Source organism: Chinchilla lanigera, unplaced genomic scaffold, assembly GCF_000276665.1.
Source record: "Chinchilla lanigera isolate Chin_1 unplaced genomic scaffold, ChiLan1.0 scaffold00001, whole genome shotgun sequence".
NCBI classification, from domain to species: Eukaryota; Metazoa; Chordata; class Mammalia; order Rodentia; family Chinchillidae; genus Chinchilla; species Chinchilla lanigera.
The window spans coordinates 35441910-35455396 of record NW_004955402.1 but is presented as its reverse complement, the minus strand read 5'-3'; the positions used below and the strand labels follow the sequence as shown (position 1 = coordinate 35455396).

The 13487-nt window shown below is 39.1% G+C and overlaps 1 pseudogene; it reads left to right on the top strand.

Moving 5' to 3' along the window:
- The first annotated feature begins 471 nt into the window (after window positions 1–471).
- LOC102030021 lies at window positions 472–11433 on the top strand (annotated as a pseudogene).
- The last annotated feature ends 2054 nt before the right edge of the window (window positions 11434–13487 follow it).

Here is a 13487-nt window from a genome sequence, read left to right as displayed (position 1 = left end):
CAGGAGTAGAATCAGGCCTCTGGCTCAGATGTTGCTATTGTGTACAATTTGGATCAAACCATTTTACTTTTGGGCCTCAATTCCTCTATATGCTGTATGAATTACTAACCTCTCATAGTCCTTGGAAAATATATTAATATTTTAATATATTTTAAGAGATCAGCTCAGAATCCAGGCATTACAATGTAAATAATAACCAGTAGACAAAAGCAAAGAGCTGGAAAGAGCACCTGGCTGGTCCCTTTTGCCCTGGGTTCTATGGTCTCTTCTCCTCGTGACAGGGAGTGGAAAAGTGCTGACATTTACAGCCCAGCTGTCCTGCACGTTTCCACTTACTGCTGCTCCCAGTGACCCCCAAACTTGTGCTTCTTAGCATCTGAGCCTGGCCCAGTGACCCATAGGTGCTCTCCCCCTGCCAGCAGGTCCACCCTTCAGGGTCCAGCCTCGGATGAAGTGGTCTCAACCCAGAGGATGGCGGGCCCTGGGGTCCCCCTAGATGGCCTTGGCAGGGTAAGTCCCCAGAGCTGGTTTTGTCCCTGCCACCCCCCAGATACAGAAGAAGGAAATGAAAACACCAGCAGAGTTGAGGAGACAGTTCTCTTATACAGGATAAAGGCCCCTGAAGGGTCTAGTGCCAGGATGCCCACCATTCTCCATCTCTGAGTTCATCTCAGAGATCATCGAGGACTATAACCGTCATGCTGCCAGAAGAGGCTCTGGACCAAGGTAGAACAGCCCTAGAGAAAGCGAAGGGATCTGTAAAAGCAACTTGTAATTCTGGCCAAGGCCATGCACAAAATGAAAACTATGCACACATTCTTGATAATTTGGGGGTAATTTCAGAAGTTGAGACAACCTCGATCCCAGCACTGCTTTTGTCAGGTTTTCTACTCTGACATAGGAACTGTTCACACTGCTGGAAAATCTGCTCCAGGGTCTGAGCCACAGTATGACCTTCACCTTGGAGTTCTTGTTAAGAGAATACCAGAGTGACTCAAAGGAGATCTCAAGAAGCCCTTTGACAAAGCCTGGAAAGTTATGAGACAGAGTTTGCAAAAACTGAGGAGAGAAGAGAACAGGCACAGCTGCATGGAATGGTCCACACAGAGACAACTGGAGCAGGATTGCAGAAGAAATGGAGAAGGAAAGGTGTCTCTTTCACCTCCAGATGTGTGAGTGTCTCGTTAAAGCTAATGAAATCAAACCCCAAAAGGGTGTGGATCTGCTGGAGAATATTTTTCTTTTTTTCTTCTTTAAAAAAAATTTTTTATTAGTATACCTTTGCCATATATCAGGGTACTGACACTCAATTATTGAGAGCTTATCAGGCCCACAGTCTCCCAAATGAGTGGATAGCAGGCTTAAATAAATGAGACAACCGAAGTGATTTAAGGGCTCCAGGAGGGTCCAACCCTCTCACAGAATTCGAGACTCTCTAGGGTAAGGGTTAAGACAGATAGCTTCCCTGGGCAGCCTGTATTTATTTGATTTTCAGACAAAGGAGCGGGATACTGAAGAAAATGCAGGAATCTGGGCAGGACTTGGGAATCCCTTTAAGGACTTCTCCAAATAATACTTTATGTTAATTTAGGAGAACTATGCTATCTCCAGGAAAGCCTTCACTGCAGGAGTGAGATGCCTGCAGCTACAGTCTCCTTTTATTAATTGAGGTTGGAGCCAAAAGTCCTCAGCTGTGGCATTGTCTTGTCCTTTGCGGCCTCATGGCTTTACCCACCATTACTAGGCCTCAGTAGGGACCAGAGACTCACAAGTAAACATGGAAAGCCAATTGGTTAATTTAAGTCCTGCTCAGAGCTACTTCATAGTGGTCTCCATCAGCCATACATACTGATCACATTCATTATGGGGAATTTGTACCTATACATAATATATATCAATTCTTTTTTTTTTCCCATTCCCCTTATCTCCCTTCAACCCTTCTTCCCCTCCCTACTTACAAAACTTTTGTTTCCATTTATCCCTTCTATTCTTTTTTAAAAGCCCTTTCCCCTTCCTTCCCTTCCTCTTGTTTTCCTTCTCATTTGAACATGTTCTTCCCACTTCCCACTATCTCTACCTAATTTTTCTCCTTATTTATTCTTTGGATTTCTCACACAAGAGAAACAATATGGTATTTATTTATTCAACAGATATAAACACTTCAAATGACTAGAAAAAGAGTATAGATCCTCATGTGTTTATGCTGGTATCAGGGCTTAAATATGGTATTTATTTATTTATTTATTTATTTATTTATCCTTTTGAGACAGAGTCTTGCTATGCAGGTCAGGCTGGCCTTGAGCTCACTTTTGTAGACCAGGCTGGTCTTGAATTCAAAACGATCCTCCTGCCTCAGCCTCCCAAGTGCTCGGATTACAGGCCACCATGTGTGTGTGCCACCATACCCAGCTTACCAATATGGTATTTAAACTTGTGTGTCTGATTTATTTCACTTAAAATTATGGTCTCAAAGTATATCCATTTACCTAAAAATGTCTCAGGTTTGTTCTTCGTTATAGCACATTAGTATTCCCTTATATGAAATACTATATTATCTTTATCTATTTTTCCAACGATGGGCATATGGGCTATTTCCAAGATTTAGCTGTTACAAACTGGGCTGCTGTAAACATGAGTGTGCATATATCACTGTAGTATGATGCTTTTCATTCTTTCAGGAAGATATCAATAAGGGAAATAGCTGGGTCAAGTTGAACCTCTAGTTTTAGTGTTTTTGAGGAATCTGCACACTGATTTCCACAGTGGTTGCACCAATCTACACTCCCACTAGCAATGGAGAAGGATTCCTTCTTTCCCACAGCCCTGCCAGTGTTTGTTATTATTTGATTCTTGATGATAATGATTTTTTTCTGGAGTGAGAAGCAATCTTACTGTTTTTTGTATTTGCATTTCTCAAATGACCGGTGATTCATGTATTTAGTTGCTGTTTGTATTTCTTCATCTGAGAAGTACCTACCCATTTCAGATGCCTATTTTTAGATTACATCTTTAAATTTGGGGGTTCTGATTTTTTTAAAAAGTTTTTTGTATTTTAGATATTAGTTCTTTGTTTAAAGGGTAGCTGGAAAAATTTTTTCACAGTCCATGAGCTGTCTCTTCACTCTATTGGTGGCATCTTTTTCTAGATAAAAGCTTTTGAGCCCAGTTGTGATCCTAGGTGTTTATTCTTTGTAGTGCTCCCTGTCCAATAGAGTTTTTATTCATAAAGTCTTTGGGTACACTTATGTCTTCAATTTTACCTATTCTATTTTCCATCAGATTAAATGTTTCTGTTTTTATTTTAGATCTTTGATGCATTTGGTTTTAGTTTAGTGCATGGTGAGTGATATGGGTCTAGGTTCAACCTTTAGCATGGGGAAAGCAGTTTTTCCAGCTCCATTTATTAAAGAGACTATCTTTCTTCCAGTGAAGGTATTTGGCCCCTTTGTCAAAGATAAGGTAGCTAAGAGTGCTTGGAGTTGTTTCCGCATTTTTTATTCTGATCCACTTATTCTTGGTCTGTTTCTTTGCTAGTACTATGCTGTTTTTTATCACAGAAGCTTTGCTATATAACTTCAAATAGAAAATTGCGGTGTTCCATGCCTTGCTCTTGTTGCCCAGAATTGTTTTTGCTATTCTATGTCTCTCCTGGTTCCAAATGAATTTTAGGATTGTTTTCTCTAGTTCTGTGAGGTATGTTATTGTTATTTTGATTTGGATTGCATTAAACCTGTAACAGTTTTATTTTTTTAATTCTTAAAATTTTTTGTCTTTTTGAGACAGGGTCTTGCTCTGCTGTTCAGGCTGGCCTTGAGCTTGCTTTGTAGCCGAGGCTGGCCTCAAATTCACAACGATCCCCCTGCCTCAGCCTCCCAAGTGCTGGGATTACAGGCATGTGCCACCATGCCTGCCTGGAACAGTTATAGGTGTATGGTCATCTTTACTATATTGGTTCTACCTATCCTGGAACCAGGTGTCTTTTCATTTTCTGCTGTCTTCAATCTCCTTTTCCAGAGTACTGTAGTTTTTAATGTAAAGGTCTTTCATTCCCTTTATTAGATTGACTCTTAAGTACCTGAGTATAGTGGTACTTCAGTTCACGAACTTAATTTGTTTATGATTTTGGGGAAGATGGCCACTTTTGTGTTTGTATGGGGAAGATGACCATGATTGTTTTTGTATTCCAATGTGGAGTTTGTGAACAGAAGTAAAATTCTGTTGCTTTTGCTTGGGAACCAAATTGTGAATAGAAGCATTCATGAACTGAGATAAAATTGTATTTTTTTTTCTTGATGCTATTGTGAAACATGTTGTTTTCCTAATTTCTCTCACTGAGTTTGTTATTCATGTACAGGAATGCTATTGATTTTTGAGTGTTGACTTTGTATCCTGCTGCGCTGCTAAATTTGGTTATCAGTTCTAGGAGTTTTTTGGTGGAGTTTTTGGGGACTTTTATTTAGAGTATAATGTTAACAGTAAATAATCATAATTTAACTTCTTCCTTTACTATTCACATTACTTTCACTTCTTTTTCTTGTCTAATTTCTCTGGCTAATACTTCCAGAACTATATAGAATAGAAATAGTGATAGTTGGCATTCTTGTCTTATTCCAACTTTTAGAATGAAAGATTATAGGTTTTGACCATTTAGTATGAGGTTAGCTATAGATTTGTCATAGATAGCTTTTGTCAGATTGAGATACATATCTTCTATTCCAATTTCTTTCTTTTTATCTTGTATAAGTGTTGGACTTTGTCAAGTACTTTTTCTTCATCTATTGAGATGATCACATGTTTTTTCCCTTGGTTCTGTTAATGTGCTGTATTACATTTACTGATTTGTGTATGTTGAACCATCCCTGCATCCCTGGGATGAATCCTACTTGGTCATGGTATGTAATCTTTTTGATGATTTGCTGCATTCTGTTTGTCAGTATCTTACTGAGGATGTTCATTAAGGAGATTGGTGCATAGTTCATTAAGAAGACTGGCCTATAGTTCTCTTGGATCTTTTTCTGGTTTTGATATTAGGGTAATGCTTGTTTTCAGGAATAACTGGGAGTATTCTTTCCCTTACAATTTCATTAAAGAGTTTGAAGAGTGCAGGTGTTAGATCTTCTCTAAAGTTCTTGTAGAATTCAGTAGTGAATCTGTCTGGATGTGGGCTTTGTTGGTAGTTTTAAAATTACTTCTTCAAATTTATTAACTGATATTGGAATATGTAGAATTTTTATACCTTCTTGATTCAGCTTTGCTAATTCATATGTATCATATGTATCTAGGAATCTGTCAATTTCTTCTGAATTTTCTGTCTTATGGAGTACAGGTTCTCAAAATATGTACTGATAATCTTCTGGATTTCTGCAGGATCTGTGTGATTTCACCCTTTTCATTCTCAGTTGTAAGGATTTGAGTATTTATTGTATTTCTTTGTTTTGATAAGGTTGGCTAAGTGTCTATTTTATTTAATCTTTCAAAGAACCAACTCTTCAATTCATTGATTCTTTGTATTATTTTCTTAGACTCAATTGCATTAATTTCTCCTCTAATTTCTATAATTTCCTCCCTTTTATGAGCTTTGGGTTTAACTTGCTTGTCTTTTTTTAGATCCTTGTGGTTCAACATTAAGTTGAGCTTGCTCTATTTTTCTGATGTGGGAGTTCTCAGGTATAAATTTCCCTCATAGGACTGCTTTCATTGTGTCCCATAAGTTCCAATATGTCCTATCAGCATTATCATTTAGTTGTATGAACTGTTTAATTTCTTCTTTAATTTCATCTGTGACCCTTGGTTGTTCAGGAGGATATTATTTAATTTCCATGTGTGTATATAGTTTTTGTGGTTTCTTTTGTCATTGGTTTTCAATTTCATTCCACTATGTTCTGATAATATGCATGGGATAATTTCAGTTCCTTTGCATTTACATAAGCATATTCTATGAGCTAATACGTGGTCTATTTTGGAGACAGTCCCACGTGCTGCTGAGAAGAGTGTGTATTTAGTTGTTGGGTGGAACACTCTGTGGATATTTACTAAGTCCATTTATTCAAAGGTTTGGTTCAGCTCTCACATTTCTTCGTTGACTTTTTTTTGTTTAGTTGATCTTCTTATTTGTGACAGTGCAGTATTGAGGTCCCCTATGACAATTGTATTAGTGTTCATCTACTTTTTCATATTTATTAGAGTTCATTTTATATAGTTGGATGCACTCATATTCAGTGCATTTATATTTATGATTGTTATTTCTTACTGTTGGATTGTTCCCTTAACAAATATGTAGTAACCTTCTTTATTTCTTCTAAATCTTGGCTTGAATTTCACTTTGTCTGCAAATAAAATAGCTACCCCCTACTTTTTCCTAGGTTCCTGTTGCACGGAGTATCATTTTCTATCCTTTGACTTTCAGTCTATGAATTTCTTTTTGAACTAAATATGTTTCTTTTATGAAGCATATTGTTAAATCTTGTTTCTTGTTCCATTGTGACAATCTGTTACCTTTGATTGGTGAATTGAGACTATGCACATTGGTGATTATAACTGATAGATATTGACTTATCCTTGTTATTACATTATTTTCCTTTTGTTGGTTCCCTTTCTTTCCCTTCTATTTAATTGCTTGCCTTGCCTGGTGGATTTATTCTATTGGAATTCTTGGAATTGTTGTCACTGTCTTTTTCTAGAATATCCTTCAGAACTTTTGGGAATGCTGGTTTGATGGTCACAAATTTCTTCAGGTGGTCTTTATCATGGAATATCTTATTTCTCCATCAACTTTGAAAGATAGTTTTGTGGGGTATGTCAATTGGGGTTGGAGGTTGTTTTCTTTTAGGACTTAAAAGACTTCACTCCAAACTCTCCTTGACTTAAGGGTTTGTGTTGACAAACCTGCTATGATTCTGATGGCTTTTCCTTGATTGTTTCTTTTCTCTAACAGCTTTTTTAGGAAATTTATTTATTTATTGGCACTGGAAATTGAACTCAGGACCTCGTGCTTGCCAGGCAAGTGCTGTGCCACTGAGCTATATCCTGGCCCCTCTCTAACAGCTTTTAATATTCTGTTCTTATGTTGAATTTCTAGAATCCTGACTACTATATAACCTGGGGTAGTTTTTTTTCTGATCATGACTGTTGGGAGTTCTATATGCCTCACTTACTGTATGTCAAATTCCTTTTCTCTGCTTGGAAAGTTTTCTGCTATTACTTCTGTGAATAGGTTTTTTATGCCCTTTGTGCTATCTTCTGATTTTCCATTTAATTAATTAATTGAATCAATTAATTTATTCCAATTAATCTTATATTAGTCTTCTTTGCATTGCTTAGCAGCTGTTGCTTTTATTTTTCATGGTTCCTTGCTATTTTTAGGATGTCTTTCTTTTGATGATTGCTAACCACAGCCCTGTCTTCTAGATCTGATATTCTATCATCACATTGGTTGACTCTGCTGCTTATACTTTCAATAGAAGTTTTAATCTTCTGGATGTCTATATGTTTTATGGAATCCATGTCTTTTCTATGTTGGATAGTCATGGTTCCCATGTCTTTCCTAAACTGCTCTAATTTTTCAGTCTATATCTACTCTAGATTCACTAATCATTTCCTTCATTGTGGTCATCGTCTCTGTAGTATCTTTTTTACAACCCTCAGATGCTCTAGGTATTGGCATACAAGAAAGATTAGTTGATCACAACTATGTGACCATGGCTAAAGTAGTACAATCAGTAATAACAATAACATTACAGGCAAAATAATGACAAACTGTGATAAGTAATAATTTTCCACCTTTAATCCTAATGCAAGATTTGTAAGTATATAACAAAATCTAAGACAAATCAGAAAATAATATACAATAAATATCCACTCAATAGGGCAATTTTACTTTAGAGGAAGAAAATTTAACAGGAAGTAGAGGACAAAATAAAGAAATGAAATAAGAAAAAGGTTAGAAGCAAGGTTGAAGGACAAAGGAAGATTACCTTTGGAAAGCCTCAGGAAACAAGTGAAGAAGACAGGAGGGAAAGAAAGAAGGAGAAAACAAATACAGTAACAAAACAAAGCAAAAAAATGAGAAACAAAGTTCATACGCACACAAAAAACAAGCAAGCAAGACAAACAAATAAACAAAAACTCCAAAAGCAAAGAAAAAAAAAAGACTGAAATTCCTCTGTGATTTCAAGCTTATGGTTCTTCTGGTCTACAATTCCATGGCAGTGTTTTTTTTTTTTTTTTCCCATGGCAGTGTTACACTGCTCTTGCTGGTAGACAGGGGAGCACAGTCTGAGCCTGGATTTGTGCTGGATAATCCCAGCAAGCTGGCAGTAGGATTAAGGCAGGGTGATGGTTCTGGGACTTTGAAATCCACAGAAATTCAAAATGATCCTGCCCTTTGGTCATGAAGGTGGGGCTTGGACTGTTTAGTTTTTAACACTTGGGTGTCTCTTAACAGCCTCATCATAGCTCCTTGACCATGTGTATCTGCTATAGTTTTCCTTCACCCAGTCAGTCACTGTGGGATTTTAACACAGGTAGCCCTAAAATGAAGCCAACTCATAGCTGCTCTGAGTCCAAGGTTCAGGTAACCCCTCCCTAGAATGATGTCCAACCAAGCCCTTTCTCCAGAGAATGTGGCAGTCATTCAGATTAGAGTCACTCACCTGCTGTTGTAGTGCACAGTATCTGCTGCTCTCTTCCATTGGTGGTCTTTCTCTGAAGGCTTCAGGAGTCACCAGCTTTCACTGTGTCTCTGTAAATTCAGTCTTCCTTCCTCATGCCACAAGTCAGGAGCCAGAGAGAAAGTATAGATTGTCCCTTTCTTTATCTGCTTTGTGGCCTATCTCTTTAATTTCTCTGTGGACTCCAATTTTCCCTTCAGATCCTTCTGGGTCCCAGGGATCCAACTTGATCCTTCTTTTCTTCCCCAATTTGTTATTTTCCACTGTCTGGATTCTGAATCCTGAAAAAGCTGATTTGTTGCTGCTTACCACTCTGCCATCTTCCTAGAAGTCCTGCTGCAGAATTTTATAAAGTACTGTCACACATAGTGCAATTTCTTTCAAGATGGTTTGAAAACAGTTAATAACTTGAAACAATACATTGAAAAACTGGCTGCTGAGTTATATAACATAAAACAGACCTAGGATAAAGAGAAGCAACAGTTAACTACATTCTGAGACTCAGTAAAATCCTCTCTTCAGCTTGATTCAAAAAAAGATTCCCAGAGCTGGCAAGGAGGGTACAACATGCATCAGCTCCAGAGTGGTAAGGAGTACAGCAGTGAAAAGAAGGGGCACCTACTAAGAAAGGTGACAGGCTCCAGTAAATGTGGCAGAGAAGGAAGTGTGCCATCAAGGATGGGGTTCTGACTCTCTCACCTGCACCTTCTAACAGGCAACCTGTCAAGTTGAACCATCTTACCTACCAGGCAAAGCCTAATGCTGAGGACAAGAAGTCCTTTGAGCTGACATCACATAGCAGGATGTATCACTTTCAGACAGAAAATGAGTAGGATTATGTAGCATGAATATCAGTATTGACAAATAGCAAAGAAGAGACCCTAACCATGGCCTTCAAGATAAGCAGAGTTCCGGGGAGAACAGCTTAGAAGGTCTGAGGAAAGTCATTTTTGAGGATGTCAAGTGGCTTTCTTGGAACAATGTTTGCTGCAACTGTGGCTTGTCAGAACCCACATTGCTTTCAAACAACTTGGGTATTTTGACCTGTATAGAATGTTCTGGCATCCACAGGCAAATAGTGGTCTATCTTTCTCACATTTGGTCTTTAGCACTAGGCAAATCAGGAACTTCTGAACTCTTGCTGACCAAGAATGTAGGAAACAATATTTTTAATGAAACCACAGAAGCAAATTATCCAGCCCCTCACCAAAACCCACTCCCTGAAGTGATACAACCAAACAAAGACAGTACATCACTGCAAAGTGTGTAGACCCATAGATTCTCAAGGAGGGTCTGTTCCTCCTGATCAGCTGAGTTGAATGAATTGCTTGAAGCCATCAAACCCGGGGATTTAGAGCAGGATTATGTAGTATGGACATCAATATTGACAAACAACAAAGAAGAGACTTGCATTAATTCAAGTCTATGCAAATGAGACAGAACTAATGGAACTAACCATTGCTGGAATCTGGACAGGAGCTCAAGGAGATGGCCACTGATCTTGGTGTATGAACTGCAAACCAGACATCTGTCCATTTGGTTGACTTCCTTGTACAAAACTGTGGGAACCTGGATAAGAAGGCACTCATGGGAAATATAGTTCCCACTACTGTACTGTGTATAGCAAACCTGAGAAGTCTCTGAAGTTTCTTCTCAGAGGCAAGTGCATTGTGGACATTGTGAACTAAGCTGAAGAAACTGCCTTAGATATGTCAGAGACTCAAAGCTACCAGGTATGAAGATCTACTTTCCCAGATTAAATCTGGTAAGTTCAACCCTCACGTCCACATTGAATGAGTAGAACATTTGAGAGGAGGAAATGGATGAAAGTGATGATGACCTGGATGATCAGCCAAGCCTAGTCAAGAAAGAGCACTCACCCAGACCCCAGAGCTTCTGGCACTCTTCCAGCATCTTCCCCCAGGATAAACTGGCACTGCTAGGATTCAGTACTCCATGAGACAAGCAACAACTCTCCTGTGGAGCCTTCACCAAGCAGACATCTGTCTCCATGAGCAAGACTCACCCATATCACCAACCTCAGAGGCTCTCTCCTCCCCCCTGAGAACACTAGGAAAAGTCCAGCTGGGCTACCTTCACCACTCCCTTTAAGCACCCAGACCTCCGGTGGCAACTCTACCCTATTCAAGAAGAGCTCTCCTCCCTCACCACCCAGACACGAGAAAACCTTATCCAACCCACTCAGCCCACTACCTTATGGTGCCCAAACAAAGGCACAGTTACTTGGGGTAGCAATGTGGGTCCGTCATCTTCAAGACAGACCTCTCAAGTTTGAGAGACTGTTGAAACAATTGAACACCAGTTCTGCAAAGACTGCCCTTGACCCACGAGTTCTTCCTAAACTCCCCCATAAAGTAGCACTAAGGGAAACAGAAACAAGTCACCATCTCTCCCTATAAAAAGCCAACATCTCCCCCAAGGTTTTCCAGAAATCACAACTGGCAGAATTACCATAAAGCCACCACCTGGAGACTTGCCCCCAAAATCCACAGAACTGGCCCCCAAGCCCCAAGTTGGAGATTTGCCACCTAAACCTGGAGAACCTCCCCTCCAAGGCACAGCCACCCCCAGCCTTCATACTTCAGACTTATCTCCCAGACTTATTTCACAGATGAAGAACCTACCACCCAAACCACAACTGAAAGACCTACTGGCAAAATCCCAGGCTGGCGATGTCTCACCCAAATCTTATCAAAGAGAATCTCATGATTGTCTTCAGAAGTCATTAAAAAAAGTTTTATAATACTCCACATAGAATTTGTACCTTTGTGCCAGGCATGGTGGCACATGCCTGTAATCTCAGCATTCAGGAGGCTCAGGTAGGAGTATTGCTTTGAGTCTGAGGTTATCCTGGACTACATACTGAGCTCAAGGCCATCCTGAACTATGTAGTGAGACTTTGTCTCAAAAAATAGTCTCAAAAAAGAATTTGTACCTTTGCTACAAAATACTTACTCTTAAATCCTTCACATTTTTGAGAATGTTGTAAATTACATCTTTTTAAAATAAAATTTGAGAAAAGTTAAAAAGAAACTAGAGTTGTGAAATTTGCATTATACAAAGGACAGGTTCCTTTAAGAACAGTTAGGAAAATACGTCGTCGTAGTTTCTAATAGCAGCACATATAGAAATGAGCATACTCCTCCATCCAGCAATTCTATTTCTAGAGTTTACACTCAGGAGAAATTCACTGTGTGAGTGTACAAGAATACTTACATGACAATATTTATCCCAGCACTGCATACAATATAGAAGGAAAGAAGCAAGGGAGAAAAGAGAAAGGAGGAAGGGAAACAAGAAAAGAAGCAGGGGTAAACTGGGAGATGTCCAAAAATAGGGGACTAGTTACATATACTAACACACACACACACATATATATATACTACGTAGCTATGAAAAGTTACTTAAATCTTGTATTAGTTACTTTCCTGACTCTGGGACAAAATACCTAACACTCACAATTTAAAAGAGAAGAGGTTTCTTTTGGTTCAGAGGTTTCAATCCATGAACGATTGACTGGCTCCAAGGCAGAAACAGCAGGGTGGAAGAGCATTTCTGAGGAAAGCTACTCAACCATCGCAGCCAAAAAGCAGAGAAAGAAGGTAGGGATGGGGAGGCAAGAGAACCCTTTGAGGTCAAACCCCAGTGACCCACCTCCAACCTGCACCTGCTTTGTAACCAAACATTCAGCTACTGTCTCACCAGTGGATGAATCCGCGGACAAGCATAGCACCCTCGTGACCCAATCACCTTCCAAAAGCTGCTCCTCTGAACACATGAGAGTTCAGGGGATGTTTTAGATGTAAACCATACCACCTATATTGTACATAAAAAGATGAAGATGAGTATTGCACATAATTTGGTTTTACCTTAATTATAAACCACCACATGGTTTCTGTCACTGTTTCATAGATGTTGAAAAAAGAATAAGATCCTGGATCAAAGAAGAAGAACTTTTCTCCTATGACACAGCAGTGTGTGTATCAGCCTGTGTGGCTCAGCTAACATATAGACAGTGCCACCAGCTTAGACTGATGTTGTGCACAGGGGTTTGCATCACATTCTGTGGGCAGCAGTACTAATCTGCTAATACTCATGCTGCTGTCATGCTATGAGACGCCCCCCCCTCCAAATTACTACAGCTGTTCGTAAGGCTGCTTTTCTCCAGAAGGTAGACATTGCTCCTCAATGTTATGCTGCAGACATTTCCCTGAGAAATGGTTGTGTATTCTTAGCACACCTAGGAAAATGGGTGGGAGCACAAGATGCCCAGGGAGAACACTTTCTCTTGATGGCATACGACTGAAAGAAGAGAGCAGAACATACAACTACATTCACAGTAAAATTCCAGGTTTATAAAATTGTATCTGCATACTTATATGTGTGCATATATCCAGACAGAGACCTGATAGAATGTTTACCAAAAAGTTAATAGTGGTTTGCTCTAGGTTGGTAGGTGGGTAAGTAATATTAAAACTTTTCTCTAAGTACTTTTTGTATTATTTGAATTCATTTCAATGAGAATGCATCAAAGACTACATAGCTATTCACAAAAAATAACTGGATGGGGTCACAGTCTGAAGTAAATCTTAAGATTAAGTCATATTCAGAAAAACAGATTAATAAGATCCAGAAGCAAGTCAGAGAAAAGAGGTTGGACATCCATCAGACATGTGGAAATGGGAGATAACCGTGAAGCTTGGAGCTGACATATATTTGCTGGTTGTACCAAAGACAGGAATGGATGAGACCATAATAAAATCCATTTTGCCATTTGGAAAGCCTGAGTCCATGGTA